Here is a 26,632-nt window from a genome sequence, read left to right on the forward strand (position 1 = left end):
CCGCGCCGGTGTGGAGTGTCCGCCGCCCGCCGCGCGCCCGTTCGTGCGCGCCTGCCCGCGATCCGCGCCCGCCCCGCGCGCCCCTCTCTCTCCCGCGCGCGCCCCGACGGGCCCCGCCCCGCCCCGCCGCGCGGGGGGATCGGCCCGCACTGGATGCGGCGCATCGGTGCGCTGCGTGCGCGTTAAGCCGCGTGTGGCGCAGCCGAGCGAGCCTCGCGCGGGCACCGGGGCGATCCGGCTCCCAGCCCCGGCCCGGCCTCGCGGGCGCCCTGGGCGCTTCCTTGCCGCCCCGTCCTACCTCGCAGGGCTGGTGCGGGACCAAATGGCGCGAGCGGGGAGACCTGCCGTGCACCCCTGCAGGATGGGCGAGGGATGTCCGTCACGGCAGCGGGTGCAAGCCGCGGGGGCGATGAAGGGGCATGAGAACCCGTCTCCGGCGAGGCCGGTGGGCCGGGCTGGGTCTCGGGGGAGCCGGCAAAGAGCCCCCCCTCGGCCTCCAAGCTCCCAGGGTGGCCGTGGGCCAGTCCCAGCCTAGCCCATCGCGCAGGATAGCGGGAGGATTACGTAACCAGCCTTGCGGGGGGGGGGGGGAAGCGGCATATAAATATAATAAATGTACCATGGAGATAAAGCCTGATACGGCCCAATATGGTGAATTGGGTTCTTCTTGCTTTTCTACTTGGATATGCTTTTCCTTGCCATTGAAGAATGGAACAATCCTCACGCGACAGCGCTAACTGTATTCTGTATTTCGTATGCATTTAAACATGCGCATCTTTCCATCACGCTTTTGTGAACTTCTCCACCTGAGGGTCTGGTACGGCAGAGGAGGCTCTCAGTGGCTCCCAGCCTTGCTGGCTATGAGCCGGCTCCTTCACCAGGGCCGGCCTGCTGGCAAGCATCGATCGATCGCTGAGGGTCCTGGGAAGGAGGAGGTCTCGCACCTGTCCTGCTGGGGGGGAGGGTCCCGTGGCCAGCTGGTTTGCCACCAAGTGGACAGGGTGCTGGACTGGATGGAGCTTGGGTCTGCTCCAGCGGGGCTTTTCTGATATTCTTAGAAGGATGGGAATGTAATTAAGGTGTCTGGCCTCTATGCCTGTGAATTCCTGGTGTTTGAGCATGTCAGGAAAATGGGTGGCGGGGAGGTCGCCGATAGCACACTCCTCCATGTGGCTCCATTTCAGCGTAATGCTGCGCACTTCCGAGTGAGCATGTTTAGGGTCACGTCCTTGGTCTTCCCCCGTGTTGGGGGTCTCTTCCGCAAGGGGTTTTGGCCCCTCGCCACCCTCGTCACCAGAGGCTCTTTCCCTCTCTTACGACTTGCGTGCTCGAAGGGCAGAGGGAGGGAGCAGGTGGCAGCCTCTTCTGTGCCCCTCGCCACCATCAGCGTCGCCTCGGCCGGAGAAGAGCGTGCCGAATGAGCAGGCTGCCCTGCAAAGAGGAGGAGCGTCCGTTGTCAGTTGGCCCTGCTTGGGGGGCTTGGTCTGGTCCTGAGCCGGCCTGAGCCCCCCCGGTCTGTTCCGCGATGCTTTACTCCGCAGCTGTCGCCTTCTTTCTCCGCAGATACCATTCTTACGGTCTCTGGCAGGGTTCATGTTGCTTCCAGGCAGAAACAACGCCACCCTGCAAGCGTTTGGCTCTGGTTCCCGCGAAATGCGCATCGGAGGCGTGTTGTGGGTGGTCTTGGGTCCCTGTCTCCCTCTCACCTGAGCAGCGTCCGTGCAACTGGCAGCTTCTGGCCCAAATCTGCCCCACCGAACTGTGCCACCTGCCTCCTGTAGGGGCAAGACTAGGATGCGACGAGCAATCGCCTTGGCAAGTGACGGTGGCACCAGCCATCTGGAGAAGGCCGTGCAGGGGGCGGCAGGATGCCTCAGCGCCCCGCTTCCGCACCACCGAGGCCCTTCCGGCAGACGCGCTCACAGATCCGGCACCGTGCCGTGCCGAAGAGCAGAAGGGTTCTCTTCCTCTTTGAGCTATTAAGCCAGGGGAAGCACAAGTCTCTGCCTGCGCTTCTACCTTATTTGAGCTGCCCAGGTCACTTTGGGCCTTGTTAGGAAAGGTGCTAACTTTGCACCATTTCAACATTTACGCCTGGACTTCATCACCTGAAGGCAAGCCGAAGAAAAGGCAGCTTTCGACGGCATCAAGGATGGAACCAAAAGCTTCCCTCAACACACAGTCTAGGAGAGCATCTCCCCGTGAAGGCAATGAGAATCCTTTAGCGCTTGCGAGCCGCAAAGGGGTTCCCGGGAAGTTCTTCCAGTTTCTCGAGTTGCACAGCTTTTGAGCTGGGTCATTCGCAAGAACGAGGGAGCACTGAAGCCAGTCATGTTTCCCCACCATCCCCTGCTAAAGTCCTTCGAGCTCTTAAGAAGCAGGGCTCTGGAAAAGATGGGGCTTCTTATCAGGGGAAGCTGCCTTGTCAAAGGTCAGATAATGCCACTCCTAAAGCTCTCCTCCAACGGCCGACCGCAGCTCTGCAGAGAAGAGAAGGGCTTCTCCCAACAGGCGCTGTGGCCCCTTTGTAACTGGAGGCACTGGGAAGTGGAGCTGGGCTCTTCTGCATGCAGAACAAGGGCTCTGCCCCGGGCTGCTCGCTCCCTACAGGGCATCCTCAGGCACAATCCTGTGCATGTGTTCACACACACACACGCGCGCGCGAAGCTGAGGAATGGATCGCCCCCAGCCCGGTCAACGGATTCGCTGCCAGACTGATGCACCAGGCTCAGAAACATCACGTAACTTGCAAACTCCAAGTCCCGAAATGTAGATCAGGAAGACCCTACTTGCGGAATATGTCAGCCTGGCTCCTCTTAGTTCTTGGCAAATAGCCGCCTACTGTGTCCGTAGGACACCCTCCTGCATCTCAGAGAAAAAGGACACAATGAGAAGACGATGTTCCCGGAGACAAGTGATGAATGCATCTATTAACTCCTCACAGAGATATCAATAAAAATGACTGTCAGTAATAACATGGCTTGCTGTTCCAGAGTCTTCCCAATCACAAGGACATAATCTGTCAGCATGAAATGCCCCCCCCCCCACCCCGAATCTCTCCTCCAAGATGGCTGAAGGTGTCCCACTGAAGGTCCTTCTCTACTTGGCAGTTCCTAATTCTTGCAAGCATTTTGCTTGCAAATTCACAGCGGCAGTATCCCTGCCTGAGGCAAGATGCTTTGGGTACACCCCTATGCAAATTTGAACAAAAAAACGGCCCGCGGCATGCTGGGACTTGTAGGCTTTTCTGTCTAAGCTTGCCCAGGGTTGCAATTCGTGAATCCGAAGCTGAAATGAGACAGGAGCTCAAGGCCTGCTCTCCTTAACCACGGTGTGGCGGATGCAAACCCAGGAGGCGCTTTCAGACGTCCTGGAGCCGACGCACTCCGGCACCCCCTGGGAATCTGCAGCATCCTTCATGGCCCCGAGTGCCTCCTTCGTGTTCATTCGGAGCCTCAGGCCCTTTTAAGGCCTCCTCAGCGGCGCCAGGGCAAATACGGAGAGGCTCCGTTCATCGTCCCCGTGTCTTGCTTTATACGAGCATCTCACGTCGGCATAGATGTGGCTGAGCTCCCTCAAGCCCCGCCTTGCCCATGAAGCCCACCGGCTGTGCCCCCCTGAACATTGCGGAGGCCTCGGCTCAGGTTGGGGGGGGCAGAATGCACCTGGGGGGCACTCCGAGGCACCCCAGAATGTCCTGGGTCAACTTTGCTTCCGGAGTTGCCCTGGGGAAGGAGCTGGGTCAGCTCCCCTGAGCTGGCACCTCCCAGGTGCGTTGGATTCCAGGTGTGTGGGGCAGGGCTGACCTAGTTATGTTTCTTGGGGGCGGGCACAGAACAGCAAACCTTCAGCAGTTGATTTTGGGGGTGAATAAGTTTTGCAGGACTTTTTCTTCCCCACCAGCCTTCAGGTCTGTTGCGCCGAGCGCAGCTGAACTGCTCCGCCGTTTGCAGACACTGCTTGTGCCGGGCTGGGGCTGGGTCCTGGGGAGGGCCACCGCTCTGCACCTGTCGGGCTGGGTCCGACGGGGCAGTGTTGTGTGCGCGCACGTGTGTCTGCACCGAACTGATGCTTGTGTTCTGCCTTTTTCCTCCTCTGCCCCAGCCCCTTTTTCTTTCATGTTGTGTCTTTTAGATTGTTGTCCCAAGGGCAAGCACTGTCCTTTTTGGGGAGGGAGCTAAGGAGTGGGGCAGCCATGCATCCACATATAAATATTCAGGCGTCGCACAGCAGGCTGTTAACGCATCGAGAACCCGAATTCTGGTTAATTTTACTTGCTTCTCTGCCCCGAACTCTTCCAATGGAAGAGCTGTAAATAATGACAACAGCCCGGCTGGTTCGCGGGGAGGGGGCTTCAGATGTTGACTTGTAGCTCGCTCGTGGCCTTGTCTCACGTGGTTTCTGTTCGAGTTGGCTTGTGGGGGGGGGACGAGAAATAAGCAGCATGCAGCCCCCCGCCCGAAGAACCCTTACCCAGCCCGAAAAAGGGATCCCGTCGTCCTTATTATCAGTGGTAGTATTTATACATGGGCGTTTTCTTTCTTTCTTAGAAAGAGGGAGGTGCTGAGCTGAGCATTTGGTCCGGGCGGCTCGTCTGCTCCCTCCAATAAGAGACCATATTGTTTCCTGGAGGGCAGTGGAGGCCGCTGACCCAGAAAAGAGAAGACGGCTGTTTTCCTTGTTACAAACGCTCATTTCTCTGCCCCCCCCCCTTACTCTCCCCAAAGTAGGACGCTGCTGCGAAACCCTCCGTTCTGCTTGCTTTTTGTGTTGTGAGGGTGCTTAAGAACGCCAACAACAGCAGCCACAAAGACACGCAGTTTGGCATTGGGGGCCTTCCCCCCCTCCCCTCCCCAAGATGAGGCCTCGGGGGTCATCTGATTTGACTTCCAGGAGCATCTGAAAAAGGCAGCCGAGGGAAGACGGGGCTGGAAAGAATTACGGAAAAGTGGATAGCGAGGCGTTTCTCTCCCCGTGCATAATACGAGGATCCAAAGGGGTCATTCCATGAAGCGGAGATTCGGGACGGATCAAAGGAAGGGCTCCTTCCCACGGCGCAGGGTTAAACCGTGGGATTCGCTTCCCTGAGACGCGCGGGCGGCCCCCGTTTGGGACAGCTTCCAAAGGGACCTGGGGGGCTCCACCTGGCCATGGGTTGCACACCTGTCCCGCCGTGACGGTTGCCAGGTCACCCTCCCCCTCTAAAGTGAAGAAGCAGGTGTTGCAGGATCGGACCGTCTTCTCGCTGTCATCAGTCCGGCGGGCGCGTTTTGTACTGCTGCAGTTTCCGAACAGTTTTCAAGGGCAGCCCCAAAGCGTGGCCTGCAGCCTCCACCGCCGTCTTTTGCTAAGAGAAACGCCCTCGGTAGTGTTTTGTACACCCAGATGTTGTGGCCTCTTGTTGGTTCGGAGCAATCCTCCCTGGCCAGGTCCCTCCAGATGTTTGGGCCCCCAGCACGGCCGACAGCCAGGAGTGCTGGCTGCAGCTGTGGCCCTAAACCTCTGCAGGTTGCCAGGTTGGGAAAAGCCGGCCGGAAGCATTTTGGCCTGATGCGCCTGTCCAAAAGGGCTTTCCTGCATAACACGCAACCGTAAAGCCATGACATGGGAGGGAAAGGGGGCCTGGTGGGGAGGAAGGGGAAAAAGCAAAGTGTTCCCCCCCCCCGGCACCTGTTCCTTCTTATAATGGTCAGCTGGCACGGAAAACAGCTCCGAGGGAGAAGCTACCCGCAGCCCCCCTTTCACTTCCCCTGCTGTGCTTTCCGGGAGCTTCTCCTCCGCTCGAACCCGCATCCAGCAGACCTGAATGTTGTGCGGCAGCCGCGGGAAGTCTCAACTGAGTTTTGAGAGGGAGCGGCGGCGCTTAACGTGGCTTCGTTTCCACGTGAAGTCTGACTTTCATGGCGGGCCAAAGGATGCAGCACCGAGTAGCCATTGAAATGCGGCTTTGCAATCAAAACACACAAGCACACACCGGCGACTTGACAAAACCGCGCCGCAGAGTGCGCCCCTTCTGTTTCCTGAGTGGGGCAGACGGGGCTTGGAGTCCTGGGAGGCGGCAGGGTAGGGACCCAGCTTCCGTGTGTTGCTGCTTGTCACTTTGGTCCTGCGGAGGCCGGAGCTGCCCCACAGGGATGCTGGCAGCGGCGGTGTGGGTCGGAGCTGGCGCAGGCTTGAAGCCTTTATGCGCCTGTGGGCTTGCCTGCCTCTGAAAGCACCAGGAGATCCCGCAGTGCACTCTGAGGTGTCGCCGGCCGAGGGCCCCAGGAACCTCTCAGGCCCCATCAGTGCAGCTTTGCGGCCCAGGTGGAGGCTTTCTCTGCCCGCCACTGTACGCAGAATTAAATACGCCTGCGCATTCCCCCTCTTGGCCTGTGCTTTGATTTGGGGGGTGTTTGCTCGGATTCGGCCGTTGCGTCTCGAAAGGAGCAGCGGATGCGGTCTCGAGCGCACACGGAGAGCCCACGCATCCTGTTTGATTCTGACTGTTCGCTGCTGCTTTCCCCTTTGCTCTTGCATTGTCTCAGGCGAGCGCTGCACCGGGGTCAGTTCCGGCGATGGGGGGCAGGCCTGCCAGAAGACGTGCACACGTGACTCCTGTTACACGTCGTTGTCGGCAGGGTGGAGCATGTTTTGCCTTGAGCCGGTGACTAATGACTTGCGCATGGCAGCCGAGGGAGGAGAGTGCTCCTCCTCTCCGGCTAGTCGATCAACCGTGCACTCACACCTCCCGCGTGACGGAGGGGACAGGTGCACACCTTTGCCAGCCCAAGTGCTTCAACTGTTTGTTACGCTGCTGCTCAGCCAGAAATGGCAGCCCTGTGCGAAAGGACAGCCCCGCCTGCAGACATACCATCTAAAGAGTCACAGCATGCAAGGAGAATGCGACGGGGAGGGAAGAGGAAAAATCGAGACGCCTTCGGGAGAGTCCCTGTTCCCCCTTTCGTCTCCCTCGTACAGCTTGTGGGTATTTTTTGCAGCAGGGCCTTAGCTCAGTGGTGGAGCTCAAGGTCTGCATACAGAAAGTCTTTGGTTGAGTGTCCGGCATCTCCAGCTAAAAGGGTCTTTGCTAGAAGGAGACGGGGACAGCGGGAATTCCCCTCCACCCAAGTGGGAGTAGACAACTTCCCTTCTTTGCAATCTGTGCAAGTGGCAAAGAGCCGCGACACACAGCCCGGCTCTCGACCAAGGCCCTCGCTTGTGTGTGGACGATGTGGCGCTTCTTTCCTCTGACCCAGACTGGGCCCGGGTGACGGCCAAGCATACAGAATGCAATCAATGCACGCTGCAAATCACGGCCAAGCCAAGCCAGGCCTCGAGGATCAACGGCAAGTGTGCAACCAATGCACGGACAGCTTCGGCATGGAGGACGCTGGCAATCCGGAGCGTTCAGGCATCTGTTTCAGGAGCGCTTCTCTTGGCAAGGGACGCCGCTGATCCGGGACAGAGGCTCGGGCATTTCTGGGACAGGTTTTGTTCAGAGCATCTGTTAGCGGGTATCGCCCCAGGAAGAAACGACGCGGGACCGCAGGTTTCTAGTGGTGCCGTTTTGCTGCAAGAGAGTTGGAACTTGGTTTCGCGCTTCGGCTTTCTTTACACTCCCTGCTGAGCCCCATTCCTATAAAAGCAGCAGCCATTACCGTCATTCAGATAGCACCTGAGAAAAATAATCATTTGTGGAAGACAATCGATTTCTGAGTGATTGCAAGGCCTTGCCGTCAGCTGAGAGCTGGTCCGTGGCGATGGGAGGCAGAGTATCAGAGGAAGGGTGCGGAGGTCTGAGCAGTGTGGAAACAATCAGATCCCTCCTTTCTTCTTGCAGCTTGTTTCATCGGGAGCTGTCTGAACCCAACCATGCTAACAAGCCATGGTTTGTTTCAACAGCCACCTGCCCTCAAACCATGGTTTGCAGCACAAACAACCCATGAAAAGAACCCATGGTTTGTCGTTGGCTTGTGAATGGTGGGTTGTTCACGGTTCACAAACCATGATTTGCTAATGAAGTTGGCTTCAGTCGAGGGAGCAAGCCACTCTTAACCCCTGAGTGGCTGGGTGATCCTACGGTCTGAAGCAGCCAAGGTAACTTCCTAAGTTCCTGTACCTGTCCTGACCTGTTAGTCCATTGACTAACCCTAAGGTGTCGGGGGGAGAGAAAATGGGGGGGGGTCTTCTCTTGCCCCTTAAGGCTTACGTTCACCTGTCCCTTTCCTCGCAACCTTCCCTGGCGCGGTGCTCCCCAGATGAACTGGACTACACCTCCCAACAGCCCCAGCCAAGTTTGGGGACCAGCTGCGGCTGGGCTCAGGTACCTCTCTCCACGGTCACCACTGAGAGAATCCGGGAACATGCTGGTATAATTTCGGCAGCCCGTCCCGTCGCAAGGGCAGAGCCACTGCAGGCCTCCCTTCCAGAGCCGTTCTCGCGTCAGCCTCGTTTGTGGTTGTCTGCCCGAACCCTGTGATTATACGCTTCTGGGTGTAATTTCGTTCCTTGTTTTCCTTGATCCTCGACGCGGACTGGCGTGTTGTGACGGCTTTCCGCTGCCACAGACAAACTGACCGGCTTCTAATTTTGCATCTTGGCAGCTGGCCGGAGCCGTCGCCGTCCCCACGTTGTGCAAAAGTTGCCCTGCGTTACGTGAGAGAACAACGGCCCCCTTCTCCACCTTCTTCACACCAGGCATAATCTGGGCTATCATTTTGCCCTGCTATATTCTATCAAAACAGTGCTCTTCTTTTAAAAAAGCCAGCTCGCTGCAGAGCATCCTTTCTCGCTTCCATTTCGTAATCTCCCGCCTTTGGCTTTTCACACGGTCGGATCGTCTCGCCGTGTCAGGACTTTGTTCAGCAACTGTCAAACGTCGCAGGGAGCTGCATGGCCTCGGCCTGGCCGGATCCTGTCCGAAGACTCAATCTGGCGTTGTCAATATTCACTCCAAGGAGGTCTCGGTCGTCCAAGAATTATTTTTAAAATTAGAGGCGGAGAACAGGAATATGCAGCCAGGTCTTCCCCTCCCGCTGAACTCTCTGCCAGACGGATCTTTCATGGAGAAGCCTTCCCCAATCCAGCACCCTCCGGGTGTGCTGGACTGCAACTCCCATCTTCCCCCAGCCGACGTGGGGACACCAGATCTGGAGTCCCGGGTGAGCAGTGTAGAGGGCCCATGCTTGCAAGCGGTTTCAGGCTGGCCCGAGCTGGAAGGGCCAGCCTAGGAGGGACGAATCGGGCCCAACCACATGAGCCGAGCCTGGTTTCTGAACAGGCCCCGACAAACCAGGACGAGGTCCCAAATAGGGCCGTGCTTGTACTGCGAGGCCGTCCGGACGTCCGCCTCGCGCGCGGTGCCCGGCCAGCATGGAGCTGGCGCCCTGCCGCTCTTCCTGGCCAGCACCCGGGAGCTGCAGCCCGGCCCTCCTCGCAAGGCCCGGCCCTCCAGGCAAAGTCCGCTCGCTGCGTTTGTTCCCCCCGTGCCTGGGGAGGCAGGCAGGCGGACCTTGGCAGGCCCGGCCCACGGATCTGGGGCGGCCTCCTCGGCAGCGGGCCATCACGCCACCGGCGGTGCTCTGCCTTCCCGCGGAGGTGAGCCAGGCGAGGTCCCTCCCTGCGGAGCCTGCACGGGCTTGCCAGCTCCTCTCTTGCGCTTCTCCGCCTCCCAGGCTGGCGGGCGCTCGCGATGGAGAGGCCGAGCTCGGCCCGCCAGCCTCCGAGGGGAGCCGCGGCCAGGGGGGTCTCCGAGGCCGGTGAGGGAGTTTTACCCCGGAGGAGCTCCCCAAGCGGAGAGGAACCGGCAGGGGGTTTGCGTGCCAAGACAGGCGCGTCATGAGGACTCTCTCCCTCGTCTCTGCCGTCTTCGGGGTGGAGGCCTCCGTACGGGCAGGCTCTGCCAACTCGGCTGGCGTCGAGGCAGGCGAGCCGGGGCAAGTGCCGTGCCGAACCTCCTCCCCACTCAGCCCGCTCAGCCCTCTTCCTCCGGCTCTGGCTGGCAGCTGCAGAGGCTGCCTGGCTTGCCCCCGGCTCCGTGGCTGCCCGGCAAGTGAGGGGAAGCAGCAGCCGGAGAGAGGAGCAGCCAGACAGCCGGGGCGAGACAGGCTCCCCCTCTCTTGGTCACAAGCGGGCTGCCACTGCAAGCCCAACGAACAGGCCAACGGGCAGCCGGCACCAAGGCGGACGCCTGGCGGAGGAGGCACCACAGGGGCCCCAGGGGCTCCCCAGCCCTGGAGCCGGTGGGCCTGCTGGTCTCCTTGCCCGTCCTCCGTGGCATCTTACTCGGAAACGTGCCCGCGCCACTTCACCTTCCTGCGCAGCCCCCTGCTCTCCTGAGGTGCCGCGGGGGCACAGGGGGGAGGTGCCACAATCCAGTGGCGGACAGGCCGATGGGATTCTCGCAAGTCGGGCGCGTGTCGGGCTGTGGTTCCAGAAGCCGGAAATGCCCCCGCAGGACCCTTCGCCTTGCCTGAATCGGCGCCTGCTTTCTGCCTTCCCCTCATGAAAATCGTCCGTGGCGCTTCTCCTCTCTCCTTCTCCCCTCCTCCATCCTCACAACAGACCTGCGAGGTAGGCCAGCCCGAGGAGGAGCCAGAGGCGCAAGCCACTCCACCGGCTGGGGAGCTGCGGCTGCTTTCCCCAGCCATGCAGCCTCCCGATGTGTCCGACTCCAGTGCCCCATGGGAGCTGTAGTCCGTCATCGGGAGGCTGCTCGGTTGGGGAGGCCCGCCTAGCCCAGCGTCACAGTCCAAAGCATGTTTCCTACCGAAGCTGCAGTGCAGCTCTGCTCCTTTAACGCGTTGTCTCTGGCACCCCCGCCTTCCCAAACCATGGCTCTCTCGCCGGGATCATGCGGGGTCGGCCCTTTTATTTTTTTCTCTGTTTGTTTATTGGCCGACCAGCAATTTCCATCTGGCCAGGCCCCGCTGGTTTTGCCCAGTCCATCCACGCGCCTCTCGGCGTGGGTGCCTGGGGGCTCCCCGCCGAAGCAGCCCAGAGACGGCGGGGGGCCAGCCAAGTAATGGAAAACCCCCAGGGCACACCCGAGCTGCGGCTCCGGGAACACCCTGCATCCAGAGCACGACCGCGCCTCCCTGACCTACTTGGCACGGGCCCCGCACGGTCCGTGCCCTCGCTGACACGCCGCTCGGAGGCCAGCTCTGTGCTGCTGGCTTTTCAGAGAACTACGAGCGAGCGGGAGAAGGCGGCCTTCCTCCACCCACTTCCCTCTTCAGCTGTGGGTCTTTCATGAGGCCCCGGAAAAGGGCGACTCTCACTTTCATTTCATCTGTTTTGGCACATCCCCGCCCCTCAAATCAGTCCGCTTTGAACAAATTAAAATTAAGACACAGGGCTATGCAGAGAGAGAGAGAGAGAGAGAGAGAGAGAGAGAGAGAGAGAGAGAGAGAGAGAGAGAGAGGCACGTGCAAACACACACTCACGTGTGTGCACGGAGACACGCCGGCAAAGAAGCACATGCGAAGGCGTGGAGAGGCAGGCAGGCAGGCAAGCAGAAAGATGATCGCGCGTGCATGAAGAGACACGGGGCATCCGTGGAGATTCACACACACTCACGCGCACGGAGAGATGCGGAAAGGTGCCGTGAGCGTGCACCCACGTGGGCACCAAGACACGCAGGCAGACTCGCGGAGAGAAGGATACGGGACTGGGCACCCAGGCCGACCAGCACGCAAGGAGAGCCCCCGGCAGAGAGCGGGGCGACTCTCCCCGGGAGCACAGCCCGTCGCTCGGCTCCCCACCCGGGAAGGGTCCCCGGCGGACACGCCGGGCGTGAGGTGCCCCTTGGGGCCGGGGCCTTGTGCCGCTCGTTTGAGAGGCGGGCACCGCGATGTCATGGACTTTGGGCGAGGCCCCGGGGCCCTGCGCGGAAGGGAACCCGAGCGGCCTTGTTTTTAAGCCGCTTCCTTTGGCTGCCTCGGAGCTCACCCCGTGCGCCACCCACCCTTCTTGGCTGCCCTTCAGGCACCTCCTGAGCCCGGGGCAGGTTCTGCGTGGGCGTATCGTTTTCTTCCTGCTTCCCCCTGTATCTTCTCTGCACAGCAAAATGCTGAGCCGTTTTCTGGGGTGATGCAGCAGCTGCAGAACAGCAATCGCGGTGTGCTTGATGGCGGGATCATGCGTTGGGGCCACGTCTTCCTCCCCACAGTGGCCGAGCAGAGGCCTCTGACACGCTCACAGAGCAGGGCAGTGCCCACTCCTGCCTCCACTGGCTGAGGTAGACTGCATCTGGACAGGAAGGCTCCATTCCTAATACGGCTGGCTTGCCTCCTTCCTTGGCCCGGAACACGGCCAGCCTTGAGGGTGGGAGACACGGTTTGCTGCCCCGAAGCAGAATAAGCCCTTTGGGGCTGAATGTGGAACTGGCCGTGTGGAAGGCAGCCTGAAGGCGTCGCACATCCCTTGGGAAGTTAAGGGGACCCCTGCAGCTCAGTCACACCGGGGCGCTTGTCCCTGCACCCCCAAGTAGGGCCGGAGCCCCGGACAGCCCGTGCTGATCCCAAACCAGGTGGCCGGCTGTCTGACTCGGAAAAGGGCGGCTTCCGATCCCGGAGGCATCCCGCCCCGTGCCGCTTCTCGCTGGCGCAGAGGGTCTGTCCCCGTCTCACCCGTGCCCGGTCCGCCCGGTCTCCTCCGTCCCGTCAGAGGCCACGTGGGCGCATCTGCCGGGCCTGCCCGTGGCGCGTTAAGAAGGGCTTTGCGTGGATTAAGCTGACCAGAGAAAGTGGAAGCGCTTGAAAAGATTTAAGGAGCCTGGGCTGATTAAAGGCTTGGCTGCAGAGAAACCCACTCCAGGTCACCCTGGAGTTTGAGCCGCGGCGGGGCGGGGGGGGGGGGGGGGGGGGCTTTGGGCCGGTGCCCTTTTCCCCCGTGGCCCCCACTCCCCCCCCCCCCGCCACTCGCTTGCCAAGCTGCCTTTTACTGCTGACAACACGCCTGTGTCTTTGGAGAGGATGTGGCAAATATTTAAAGGCCTGGTTGGCCCAGGAAGTCCACCCAGGAGGCCGGGTTGCCTTCAGGGCCGGCCCTGCCTTCGAGCTTCTCAGAGGCACCCAAGTGGGAGGCCGGTTTCCGGCCCACGCGGAGCCCTTGCTCGGCTCCCGCTGGACCGCCGTTGCCTTAACATCTTTGAACAGCTTCCTTAACTGGGCAGTCGGGGCCTTCTTGGGGGTGGCCCCTGGGCTCTCCAAATCCAGGTCTGTAGCAGGTTTCTTGCTCCTGCACTCTCTCAATCTCTCTCAGGTGTTTTAGGTTGCTTCCTTCTTCCTAGTCTTCTTATTTAATAGATTTTATGCTGCTGACCTTTTAAAGGGACTTAAGAAAGATTCAAATATAGTAGAAGATGCCATAATACATGCAGAAATGTATATAGAAAATGCATTTTTAAATGACAAAATGGTTCTTCAAACTGCCATGTAAGCATATGGATGCATTCCCCCGTCGTGCCGCCTTTCTTTGTTAATACACCTTTTAAAAAACTGCTGAGTTTTAGTGTTTATGGGCTACTTGCTTTCATATTCTTTTTATTTGCTGAAGTGAGGTAAGCTTGTTCAGAATAAATAAAAAGAAATGAATGGGAGCGAGGAGGAAGAAGGAAATGCCAAAAGAGCAGGCACAATGCCAAGCTTAAAAAACTAAACAAAAAGCAGGAAGGAAGCAGGCAAGTAGCTAAGTTAGAAAAAGCCGGCCTTAAAAAAAAAAAAAGAATCCTGCTTTTTAAAAAAAATAAATGCACATCCCGTCCACCTGGATTTCGCCTGGACCCGGCTGCTCGGTGATATAAGAAGGACATCTGGTTATGGTGGGCATCCACCCCCCCACCACCATGTTCTCATCTCCTCGGCTTTCGTCAAGCACAGATCCCGACTTGCAAAAAGCCCAAATCCCGTGGGGATTAGCCCATGGGGGGGCACTTTGCCAGCCCGGAACTAAGGAGGGCCCTGCAGAAAGTTGGCGGTGGCGCCCGGCTGGCCAGCCTGCCAGGGATGCTGTGTGGGTGCAGGTGGGCAGCAGAGGAGGAAGAACAGGTGGAATTGCAGGAGGGCCACTGGCTCCCCTCACCTGTTCGGAAAGGTGTGTCCGTGCTGTGCGAGAGCTTATGGGAACAGCTCTCGGCGTTCCTGGTGGGTGCCCCCCTCGCTTCCCGGCAGGACTCTTCCCGCCCTCCCGTTCTCCGGGGAGCTCAGCTGCTTTAGCTTCCTACCCTCCCTGTTTAAGATCCTAAGGAACGTGTGCCTTCACAAAGCATTCCAGGTCCATTTGGGGCTGTTATCGGGGCTTCGCGCCCCTTAACCTTTTGAGCATAGAAACACGGGCAGGAAATTAGTGCACTGGTAATTCCCGAATTATAATTCCTATTCCTGGCTTGTCAGGGGTCCGCTTTGGCTCCTTTTCTCGAGCATCTGAGCTCGCTCTTGGCGGAGCACTGTTGGGAAGAGAGTCCCACGATCCGCCGGTTGGAAGGGCAGCGCTTCCGCCAGAGGCCCACACCGGGCTCTTGCGGCAGCGAGGTTCATGGGATGCGCCGGGAGCCACCTGCTGAGGCAGCGAGTCCCTCTTTTGTCCTGGGCATCAGCCCCGCCGAAGCGAGTGACATGGGCTTGCCTCGCGTGGATTTTGAGATCGTGCGTGTGCGTGCAAGGCTGCGAACTTTCAAGGATATCCAAACTCCCATGTCTGTCACGAGACAATGTACCGCGGATTTGTTTATGTACAAGTAAAACTTTGCCCTGCACAGCAGCCCCTGGAACCTGCCCCCCAAAATGCAGTTTGCTGGGAAATGTGCTGAAGCCGCTGACTGCCTCAAAAACTTCCTAAATTTGTTTCTTATTTAAATAAATAAATAAAAAACTGCCCACATAGGTGAATCCCACCCAACGAGGCTGTCCGTGGCTTCTCTGCATGAGTCTGGGTTCTCCTGTTTCGTCCACTTGCATGTACTGCCTCCTCTGAGGGCAGGAAATTTCCCTTGCCCCGGTCGCTCGAGGACCTGGCTTGGGGCCCCGGTGGCCGCTCCCCTGCCCCAGTCGCTCGAGGACCTGGCTTGGGGCCCCGGTGGCCGCTCCCCTGGCCCGGTCGCTCGAGGACCGGGCTTGAGGGCCCCCGGTGGCCGCTCCCCTGCCCCAATCGCTCGAGGACCGGGCTTGAGGGGCCCCGGTGGCTGGCTCCGTCCTCCTCTGTGTGTGGAAGGCCGTTTGCTGGGGGCCTGCAAGCGATGCTGAAAGGGATCAGCTCACCGAGGCAGCAAACATTGAATTTTACGTCCAGCTGAAGCAGTGTCTGTTCCCAGTCCCTGTTGTGCATCCTTTGCTCGGGGGAATCGCTGCTCCACACCCCCTTTCTGCACATGCCCCCACGTCCAGGCCGCGGGGCGCGTGAGCCGGCAGGCCCTCCCACTGCCGTGGGCCGGCCATCCGCGCCCCTGCCGTCGCTCGCTGGGCTTCTCCACCTGGCGTCGCGGGTGGTGGTGACGGCCTTGGTGGCTTGGCTGGACCCAGCTGGCCACGTGGACGTGGATACGGCCCAGGACCACACGGGCACGTGTCTCCGCGTGTCTCTTGCCACAGCAAAGGAAACCAGCCCCCAGCGGTGCCACGGGTGCCCGTGGCTGCCTGGCCACCCCTTTCCCTCAGAAGGGCAGCCTCTCCGGAGTCTCCCCCCGCCACCCCGTTCTTTTTCTTTAAATGCATTACGCTCCGCTATGATGCTTTGATGGCTTGCTAGACCACCGTTGCCTGGATACCTGCTTTTCCTTTTCTTGTTAATCCAGCACCGCCAGGTAAAAAGGCTCCGCTTTCATAATCACCCCATTAGAAACGCCACGGTGATGGCGCGCGATCTCGCCAGCTCCTTGCGGGTTCAGTGCCCCCGCAAATCCAGTCCCTCGATCTGGGGGAAGGATGGAGGATTTCGGCAATCCCCTCCCACCGCCACATCCGCTCTGCACCCGTTTCCAGAAGCTGGCGTGCTTCTCTGTTGCTTGCCCGTGGCTATTAGTGAAAGAAATTTTCCCAGTGGCCCCAGTGGTGAAGACAGAGCTCTGGGTGCTTCGTGGCTGCTCTGTGCGAAATTTCTTTGGGGGCCTGGAAAGAACACAGAAACTTAGAAATGGAGCGAGTCAGAAGGGGCCTCCCGGGCCATCTAGTCTGACCCCCGGCTCCCGCCAGCTCCGCTCACGACATGCCTACCAGAAGCAGGTGTAGGAGACAGAAGCTGGTTTTGCGGCTGGGTGCAAGGAGCTGTCGTCGGAGCCGTGGGCTCGCTTTTGGAGAACCGCGTTAAAGAGGAGGGCTGCTTGCCAGACGAATTTCCGGCACTTCTACGGGGGCGTTCGCCTCACAAGAAAACTTCTTGTAGAAATTAATCCCAACCGCCCTGGCAAAGTTTTGTGGTTGGCCCGGAGCAGAGGCAGAATGAGGCGTCACTGTTTTCCAACCATGCTTTTCATTTGGCCTTCTGCAGCTGCTCACCCTGGTGTAACCCCCACTGAAGTGGCCTCTTCCAGGGACCCGTTGGGGTCTGTGCTGCAAATGGCTGCAATTATTTCTTTATTTAAAGTTTTTATATGCCGTCCCCTTGCTATGTAACCTCGGGACGGCTCAGGCACCGTCTTAAACCCATTTTAATGTCTTGCAGCGTTCGCTTTTTCTTAGCCTGCTTTAATGTTGCTTTGAGGGGGTCAGACACTAAAAGTTGTTGTTGTTGTTGTTAGTCGCGAAGTCGCGTCCGCCCCATCGCGGCCCCATGGACAACGTTCCTCCAGGCCTTCCTGTCCCCCACCATCCCCGGAGTCCACCCAAGCTCACGCCGGCTGCTTCGGTGACCCCATCCAGCCACCTCATCCTCTGCCGTCCCCTCCTTCTCTTGCCATCAATTGTTCCCAGCATCAGGCTCTTCTCCAGGGAGTCCTTCCTTCTCATCAGGTGGCCAAAGTATTGGAGTTTCATCTTCACGATCTGGCCTTCCAAAGAGCAGCCAGGGTTGATCTCCTCTAGGACTGACCGGTTTGATCGCCTTGCAGTCCAAGGGACCCCCAGGAGTCTCCTCCAGCACCACAGTTCAAAGGCCTCAATCCTTCGGCGCTCAGCCTTCCTCATGGTCCAGCTTTCACAGCCATGCATTGCAACTGGGAAAACCACAGCCTTGACTATACGCACTTTTGTCGGCAGGGTGATGTCTCTGCCTTTTAGTATGTTGTCTAGATTTGCCATAGCTTTCCTCCCCAGGAGCAAGCGCCTTTTAATTTCCTGGCTGCAGTCCCCGTCTGCATAATCTTACCCATGTCTCGCAAAAGGACTTCCCATTGGGTTGAATGGGGCTTACACTGCTATACATGTTTCGGCAGAAAAAAGCCCAATAACTCCCAGTATTTTGCATCCAGCAACATTTTTTTCTGCATAAACATGCATAGGATCGTGGGACGTTTTTCTGCATAAACATGCATAGGATTTCGGAATGTTTTTCTGCATGAACATGCATAGGATTTCAGGACGTTTTTCTGCATGAACATGCATAGGATCATGGGATGTTTTTCTGCATAAACATGCATAGGATTGTGGGATGTTTTTCTGCATAAACATGCATAGGATTTCAGGATGTTTTTCTGCATAAACATGCATAGGATCATGCCTTTAAAGTAAGACCCAACAGCAAGATAGGAATGTCTTTTTCGTCATTCTTACACAGATGGGAATCTTCCAGTACGATTCTGGCTCTGGGGCACGCCACATCAAAAACCTTCAGCCCTGTCTTTGTGAAAGAATGCATCCTTGGAATCAGAAACATTTGCCTTGTCACCTTCAAAGCCGGACATTAAAAAAACACTGGAGACGCTTCCCACGGCCCCTGCCTCTGGAAGCAAGCAGGACGGCGCTGTTGGCAGGATGCTGGGTCACTGACCAAAGATGCGAATGCCTGACGCAGCCGAAGGAGAGCAGGGCTGCAGCGGCTCTCACTGTGCCAGAGGTTCCCGGCCAGCCAGACGTGGCTTGTGAAAAACGAAAAGAAGCAGCGCTCGCAACCTGGCCGGAGGTGTCGCTCCGCAGCACCCTCACGGGGATGATAGGAGTTGTAGTGCGGTGCAGCTGGGGCCGGGAAAGCGACACGCGGCTTCTCCGTGAGCCGGTGGGAGCACAGCACCCGGCCGGCTGATCGCCTCTGTTCCCGGAAGGAAGTAGTCCTTCTCTGCAGAAGAACCCCAGCGGGGAGATTCCAGCAGGAAAGCCCCGAATCGAAATGTGGCTGGACGATTTGGCTCCGTCCGCTCTGGGCACGGACAGGGACAAGGGCTTCCTGTCCCGCTGTGCTTTAATAAGCTCCGAGCGTCAGGAATTCGGTGATTCCGTTGCCGCGTTTCTTCCTCTCAGGGCCGGAGTGTGTGTATGGAGCAGCAGGGCCTTTGACGAATTCAGTCTTTCTTTTTTTAATTTTCCCCCGTTTATTTTTGTTTTTTAGACAGAAAAAACCCATAAATACAATCATAACAATAATAATATAACAAGAACACAATAATAAATGAAAGAGAGCACCCACCACCCCAGAGACAAATTCTACCATCATACACTCACTATAACAATAATATCTAATATACCTCAATTCTACCCACATCCCCTCCAGAAATTCATATAATCTTGACTGGGTTTACAGCCTTTGCTTTCTGTCAGTACCGCTTTGACAAAATCTTCCCAGATTTCATTATATTCATTAGCTTTCATTGACCCTTTTTTCATTTTTATTTCTGTCGTCAGTTTATCGTTCATTACCATATTCCATTATACCATTCATGCCTTTGCAAAACCCAGTTCTGTTCCCAATATTTAACTATCGCTAGTCTAACTGCCATTATCACACTTACAATCAATTCTTGCATAGGTTCATTTATATCTTGTTTTTCTATCCACGGTTATTTATTTATTTATTTATTTATTTATTAAAACATTTCTATGCCGCCCCATTCGCCGAAGCCTCGGGGTGGCTCACAACATAAAGTTAAAATACAAAAAATAACAATATAAAATAAACAATGGTAATAACACCATTCTCGGTGACCCGAATTCAGCCTTTGCAGGCTGCTCTGCAGGTTACCCAGGCAGGCTGGCACGTGGGGATTAATTTCCCATGGGCTTCCGGAAGGCCGGCTTAGCGTTGGACTAGATCCGGGCGACCCAGGTTCCAGTCCCCGCGCAGCCACGGAGCTCCCGGGTGGCTCCAGCCCAGTCACTGACCCTCCCCCTAACCTACCTCACAGGATTGTTGTGAGTATGCAATTGAGAGGAGAGGATGCCATAAACTGCCTGGAGTTCCTTGGAGGAAAACTGGCAGGACAGGACGAGAATAAATAAAATTAAGGGGCAAATGATGCGGAGCAGAGACAGAGCCGTCCCTGCCACATACCTACACTGCGTGTTGCTTGGGTGTGTCTGACTTGCGAGGGTCTGTACTCGGCTGGGGTGATGGGAATTGCAGTCCAAAAACCTGGAGGTCACCAGGGCTGGGAAGGACAGTACCCACGGATAATCTTCCAGCCCCCAAAGTCTGCCATAAACATTAGTTCTTCCAGATGCAATACTCTTAAACAGTTACATAATTCTGTTTGCTGGGGAGAGTTGCTGATAGCAAGAATCCGCCCTCATTTCTGTTTCTGCCTAGGGCGTCTGCTGTGTTGGTGTTGTTCTCTTTATGAAAAATAAATAAAGATGGGGCACCTGCTTTAACCTGGTCTCTCCAGAATGAACAAGGAGACGGTCTGGGGTTCAAGCAGGCATTTGGTGCTCTTGTTAGCTGTGGAGTCGCTCAAAAAGAGAACTTGGTAAGCGCTGGGCAAAAACTGGCCATTGTGACTGAGAAAGAGAAAGCCTGTCGGGCAGGGGAAAGACGGCTTCCGACTGGGGAAAAGCAGACTTCTTTGCACGTGGCAAACAAGGCATTTCTGGATGGATTTGCGAATGCAGAGCAGATTCCTGTGTGACCCGAAGCATTTCCTGTCCACCTTGTGGTGGAAGCTGACATCTCAGACTGAGCTTTGATCCTGCTCCAAGCTGGACAGGTCACATTCCCATTTTATTGGGCGTGCGCGTGCGCGTGCAAAAGCCACGTTTATTTGGAATTTCTTTCGGCCGCTCCTCCGCGCAGCGCAGGAAGGACAGGACGAGGGGCTGCGCTTGCCTGCGAAGGCCTGGACTTGCTCTGTGCCAGAGCACGTCCCAGGGCGGCGATCCCCACCCCACGCCCTCCAGAGCCCCCCTCCAGGCCTTCGGACAGCTGCCGAGGAGCTGCACTCCCCGCCTCTCACGGGAAGAAGCCAGGCCGAGGCTGGTCTCCCGCTGACCTCTCCGGGGCAGATGGCTATCGCGGGGGCTCCTGTCCTGCCACGCAGGGCCCAAGGGAGGGGAATGCCCTGCGCGCTCCCAGGCCCACCCGGCCCCTCTGCCTGGAGCGTGCGAGCCTTGCAGAGCCGCAGACGTGTCGCAAGCCAGGAAGGACGTGATCCACATACCTGGGATCGCTGAGCGAGGCCGGAAGCCCCCGTTCGCGAGAAGTCGGGCACCCAGCATTTGGCGCCCTGGCTCTTCCTCGGCTTGGCCCAAGGTTCGCGAGACCTCGTGCCGCTTCTGCCTTTTGTTCTGGCTCTTTTTCAGGCTGGGGGGCCAAACCGTGGGGCCCATGGGCCAAAGAGGACGCGCCCCGTATCATCTGGGGTTCCCCGGTTTTTGCACCCTCCAAGGCTGCAGTGCATCTCCTCTTGCCTGCACCCGTTTGTCTCGTTCCGGCTGGGCTCACCTTGGGCTGCCGGCCGGTTCTGCTCAGCGGCTCTCAGTGACCACACCAGCGACCCAAGCTAGCGCTCGAAACCAAAACATCTCCCCTCCTTCCCCTGCCCATTTCATTTCCTGTCCTGTCCTGTCTCCATTTATTTTTGTAAGCCGTCCTGAGGCTGCTGCAAAAGATGGCCTATAACTGTTTTAATTAAATTAAGTTAGGCAGAACAAAAAAGTACACATGCCATAAAAACACGATAATACATTAGAGCAATGCAATTAACCAATACCATATTTAACTGGACGCGATACAAAACCAAGCAAACCTTACTACAATAATGTAATACGTACTGCAATGCATGATAATACACAATACATAATATTGACACTATCCCTAATCGACTGGCCCCCACGCCAAACTCTAGTCCCCTTGGGAAGGGAGCCTTCCTCTTGCGGGGGGCCAGGGAGGCAGATGGAGCTGCATCAATGCGACGATGGTGACCCCTAACCTCTTGTCTCCCCCTCCCTTTCTCTCATGCATGTAGGAGGCAGACAGCGGTGAAGACGACGGCCGGTTTCAGCCAAGGAGGTAAGTGCTGCGCACCGGTGCGTCGCTGCCTGCCCTCGCTCGTCCTCTCTCGGCCCCCTCAGCATCCCTTCGCCTATGCAGAAGGCCCCCTGGGTGTGTGTTGGGGGTGGCTTGCGGGGTCTCCTGCCTCCTTGGGCTCTGTGCCTCCACACAAAGGACCCCTTCCCCCTTGATGGGAAAACTCGGAAGGAGGTCTTCCAGGCAGGCGCCGGGATGGTGAAGGTCCGGGAAATCAGCAAGTGTTCGGTGTGTTTGACCTGGAGCAAAGAAGAGGCCATGACAGCAGCCACCGGATACCTGAAAAGCCGCCATGCAGAAGCCGAAACGGGCTGGTCCTCCTTTTGCTCCCGGACTAGAAAGAATGGGTGGAGATGGCAGGTGGGCCCGATTTCAGCAAAGCGGAGGCGACGCCTCGAGGCGTTTGGTGGTGGGGCAGACATGGCCTCGCGGGTGGTGGCTCCTCTGTCGCTCTCCAAGCAAAGGCCGAGCACCTGTCTGCCAGGGATGCCGAATTTGCATTCGGGAGTGCCGAGCCTGCACGGAACGGGGCCGGTCTCGGTGAGCGCCAAGCCCCTTTCCGGCTCTGCGATTTCAGGGTCGGGGTCTCCAGGCTGTGGGTATCAGCACTGTGAGTGAGCGGAGGCAGAGGTCGCCGGAACGGGGCTGCCGGTCGCACCAGGGTAGGTTCAGGCGGCACCGCTGAGCCATGGGTTGTGGCTGGGTTGTCGTGCTGTGGGAACCCCTCCGGTGCGAGGCGATGGTGCGCCGAGCCGAGCGTGACGTGTGCGCACAGGCAGGAGATGACCGCTCCAGCATATTTAAAATATTTTCTCGCCATGGGAAATGACCGTCTCTGCTCATGCCCGACCTCTGTCCCGAGACTTCCTCTTGCACCCGCCGGGCTGGGAAGCTCTAAAACCCAGGCCAAGAACTGCCGCGAGGGTTTGCCTTCCCCAGAGCCGGGAGCATGTTCCATAAATATGAACGAAATCTCCTTTTTTATCTCTTCTTCCTCCACTGGCGGAAAAAGCAGCCACCCCTGCTGTTCTCCCCCCCACCCCCCCACCAGGAAGCCCTGTGTAGACACAAATTTCAAATAATCTGCATTTAATTCAGGAACAGGGTGACTACAACCACCACGAGGTGGAACGGGGAGGCATCAAATATGCAGAATGTTTTTAATCGCCCCTTGCAGCATCCAGCACCCTGGGCTCACCCAAGATCAGAAAAGGAGCCGGCCAGGTGCGCCGTATTTCAGAACCTCCGGTCTGGCCTGTGGGTCGGCCGGAGCGGCCCCCACTGTGGGTCAAACAGCCAGGGCAGTTGCTTGGGCTGAGCTCGAGCTGCCCACCACCCTCCAACCCTCCGAGCACAGAGCCCCCCCAGCCATGAGGCATCCCCCCACCCCGCCGCCTCCGTTCGGGCCGGAGAGGATGCCAAGAAATTGCCGCAGTGGAAGCTTCCGGCATCCTCCCCAGCAGCCCCTCATCTCCGCGCCTTCGCATTCCTTCTGCTTTGCTTATCAGCCCAGGACATCTGCTTGCGTTCCTGATCCGCCTGGGCTCTGCTCATCCTCTCCAGGAAATGCCACGGCGCCCCTGCAGGGGTGCCCCCTCCCCGCCGGCATGAGAAACCCGCTGCCCCCGTGCCACTCCAGGCCGTGCTCATCTGGAAACTCCCCCTCCGCTCCGCGGCTCTGGGTCTCGTCAGGGGCTTGGGAAAGGCACGCCCTCGCCACATGTTCAGGGGCATCCCCGCGAGAGAAGTGCCGCCGGGACGCGGGAGCTGCACTTCACGGGGCGGGGGCGCTCCTTCTCCCGATCCACCTCCCTGGAAGAGGCGCCCCAACGCCGTGCTCTCCAGATGCGCTGGACTGGATCCCTCGTTGACCCAGCCAGCCGCCCGGGATTCGACAGCGCAGCATCCCCAGCCCCAGCCAGTCCTTTAGCCGCACTGGCCATCGCCCTTTCCCAGTCCGAGGCCCACGGGGTACGCGAGGGTGCATCTTCCTCGCTCTCTGGCCAAGCAACGGGACTGTGCCATTGGCAGGGCTGTCCTACAGCGGAGGCTGCGACATTCGTGAGCGCGGAGACGCGCTGGGCTAGCGTGGGTTAATGCCGATGGGGGCGGGGGGCGTGCAGGGAGGCGGCTGCCCACTGCTTGCCACCAGCTCCTTTTCAAGGCCAGGGGGAAGCGCATCGACCGCAGGCCGTTCCGTCCTTCCGCCCAGGGGACACCCTGCAACGGCACAACCGAACTTCCGCCTGCTTCTCCGGCATTCTCCTTCACCCCGGCTTGGGTTCCCTTGGAGCTCTGTGGGGATGGAGTGACCCTCCGGGCAGGGCTGGCGCCCGGGGCCGGCATGGCTGGGTAGGAGCCCTGGCAGTAGCCTCGGGATGTGGCCAGAGCCGCAGCGAGGGCCGTCCGTTGCCCCTGCTCCTTCGGCTAAACAAACCAGGTAGAAAAGCTTCAAGCGAGCAAGCGAGCAAACTCAGCCTCACCGCTGGCTTGGGCAGGCGGAAGGTGCCGTTCCACCAGGCTATCGCAACCTGAGTGGTGGGGGGCCTCGGAGGGAGCTTGGACCGATGTGCAGAGGGCTGGTCGCAGCCGTTTGTCCCGGTGCTGCGTTGCGGCCTTTAGCATCACAGGCCACGTGCCCACGGACAGCAGCTGCCGGGGAACATGGGGTGGGGAGTTGCACTCCTGGCCTGGACAGACCTTGGCCTGATCCAGCCAGCCTGATGCTGCTTGCTGCGTTTTCCCAGGACGGCAGGGGCGTCTTTCAGGGTGAAGGGCCACCTTGAGAGCCCAAAGGAAGTGACCCAAGGGCAAGGGATTTTAAAAACATTTATTTCGACCAGTTTGGCCATCATTGGACACTGCCTCTTAGTGGATGCACTTCTCCAAAATAACTGGGACTTGGCTTGTGGCCGTGGAAGTCCCGCTTTCCTTTTCTTCCTACACGATGATAGCAAACATGATCGGGAAACAGAGCAGAGTGTCAGCGCTTTGCAAAACGAAGGCGGTAGGTGAGGCGGGGAAGTGCCAGGCAGAGTGTGCAGAGGTGTGTGTGAAACCAGAAATGTATTTCCTTCTCGAATTGCAAATACTTCTTGGGCCACAAGATGGCTAGAACTGAAACTGAACACACGCTTATTCTTAAAGAAAGTCGGCTAGACACTGGTATTTTTCTCAGAGGGTACATTTGGTAAAAGGGAAGTGGGTGAGGGTGAAGTTTTGCCTCTTTCTAAATGCTGGGAGTAGTGCAGGGCCGGGGCACGTTTCCGGGTGTGCCTGCCAAAAAGATTTGCATAGCCGAGGCACCCTGAGCTGCCCGTTTAGCCGAAGCGCGAATTTGCTCGCCTCGTCTCCAGTCCTCCCTTTTGTCATCTTATTGGAGTGAGAAGGGAAGCCCACCAGATCCCTGCCAGCTTTCCTTTCACAGCAGGGTCCCGAACGGAGGCCTTGCGTCAACGGAAGACCATCACTCAGGTTCCCAAAGCAAGAGGCGCCCACGGTCCTCCTCGGTTTGGCTGCCTACCCGCCACTTTGCCAAGGTGCGCTTTGGAGCATACATACACCTTCCCCTCCAGACTCTTTTGACTGTACCTCCCAACATTCCTGGCCATTGGCTTGGCTAGCTCAGGCTGATGGGCGCCGAAGTCCAAAACAGCTGCAGGGCACTGGCCGGGGAAGGCTGGGATGGACCATTCCTTTATAGCCGCATGCAAACTATTTAATAAAAACTGAGCGCCAACACCATGGCGCAAAGGCCATGAAATGCGCACGCCCGAAACGGGGGTCCCCTCTGGGGGCGCGCTGGCGTTTCTCAACGCAGTCCTTGCCCTTAATTAATTAAACCGCGGCTCCGTCTGCGGAGCCTGCAACTCCCCCTTCCGTCGCTAGGCGGCAGGGCATCCCTCGCCTGGGCGCCCCTCGCAGCCCTCGCTGAGGAGCCGGGAAGGAAGAAGGCAGGGTATAAATCGAAAAATGAACGAACAAGGGGCATCCTCCGCCTTCCTGGCGGGCAGGATCCCAGGCCCGCCTCCCCCCCCTGCCGTGGGGCAGCCTCTCCTCGGGAGCCGCCCCCCAGCGCTGCACCAGGCCAGGGCCTGTGCCCGGGGTGCCCGGGAGGCGGGGGACACTGCACGGCACCCCCAGCTCTGCAGCTGTGCCTTGGCTCGGAGGCTCCCCGGGGTCCGGCAAGGGGCTGCTCCCACCTGCGCGAAGCCCGTCCTCTCTGCTCCCAAGAAGGGTCCCAACTGGCCCCCTTGCTCCCGCGGGAGGGCTGGCCCCCGTCCCGCCTCGGAGGCAGCCGTTGGGCAGCACAAGCACCCTGCCTTTTTGCTGCGGGCGTAATAAAACCTGCATTTTCATCCCGTTTTGCTTTTTTTACGGTTGGGCCGCCTCCCTTTCCCCCAGATGTGTCCCGAAGCGGCTCTGCAGGGTCAAGGAGGGAGCAGGAAGAGGGATCGCCGGGTTTTGACGCGGTTACTGGGCGAGGGAAGCTGCGCGGGGAAGTGGGGCGAAAGATGCGGACCATGTGGAGGGGAGGGCATCTTTGCACCCCGGGTCCCTTCCAGGACTAACAAGGTAACATGGCCGAATCAGCGACCGTCCACACAGCTGAAAGGCAGCCGTGTTGACCCTGCTTCTGAGCCCCACTCCTCAGGAAAGGGGGCACTGCAGGGTCTGAAAACTGGAAAGCGGCCACCCCAGTGCGGCCGGAGGAAAGCGTCGCCGTGGGGCTGTTGCGCTTAGGCAAAGGGCAGGTAGGGGAGACCTGGTGGAGCTGTGGGGAATTACTCGGTGTGGGGAAAGCGGGGCGTGGGGGGTGTTCCCCCCCTCCTAACGCTTGAACTCCGTGGGGTCGCCCCGAGAAGCGGAATGGGGGGGAGTCCAGGACACTCTCCGGGCCGCGCGGCAGCTGTGGCGGGGCGAGGGGCGCCCGGTCGCGGGGCGGAAGAGCCTTTGCCGGCCGGCGCAGGGGGGGGGGCCCGCGGCGCCCAGCATCCCCAGCCGCCTGTGCCGACGCGTCCCGCGGCTCCCGCATCCCCGCGCGGCCGCGGGGGCGGGATCGCACCCCCCCCCCCCCCCCCGCTGGCTGGCTGGCTGGCTGGCTGGCTGGCTGGCTGGCTCCCTCCGCAAGCGGCCCCGAGCCCGGCGGCCGCCCGGCCTCCCCGAGGGGCGGCGCCGCGCTCCTCGTGGCCGGCCCAGGACCTCCTCCGGGGCCGGCCCGGCGGCGGCGGCGCGGCGCGGTTGGGCAGCCTCGCTCTTGCGCACT

At 58.8% G+C, this 26,632-nt stretch overlaps 1 protein-coding gene across 1 annotated transcript in view; it reads left to right on the forward strand.

Annotated features, from left to right (window-relative positions):
- Positions 1-21,304: 21,304 nt before the first annotated feature.
- Positions 21,305-26,632, forward strand: part of SSH2 (slingshot protein phosphatase 2) — a 45,071-nt gene continuing 39,743 nt past the window's right edge. Inside the window, exon 1 of the mRNA XM_044429959.1 lies at positions 21,305-21,348. The gene's annotated coding sequence lies outside the window, so the exon portion shown is untranslated. The remainder of the gene's footprint in view (positions 21,349-26,632) is intronic.

Source organism: Varanus komodoensis, unplaced genomic scaffold (assembly GCF_004798865.1).
Source record: "Varanus komodoensis strain SLA01 unplaced genomic scaffold, ASM479886v1 scaffold20_1, whole genome shotgun sequence".
Taxonomy (NCBI): domain Eukaryota; kingdom Metazoa; phylum Chordata; class Lepidosauria; order Squamata; family Varanidae; genus Varanus; species Varanus komodoensis.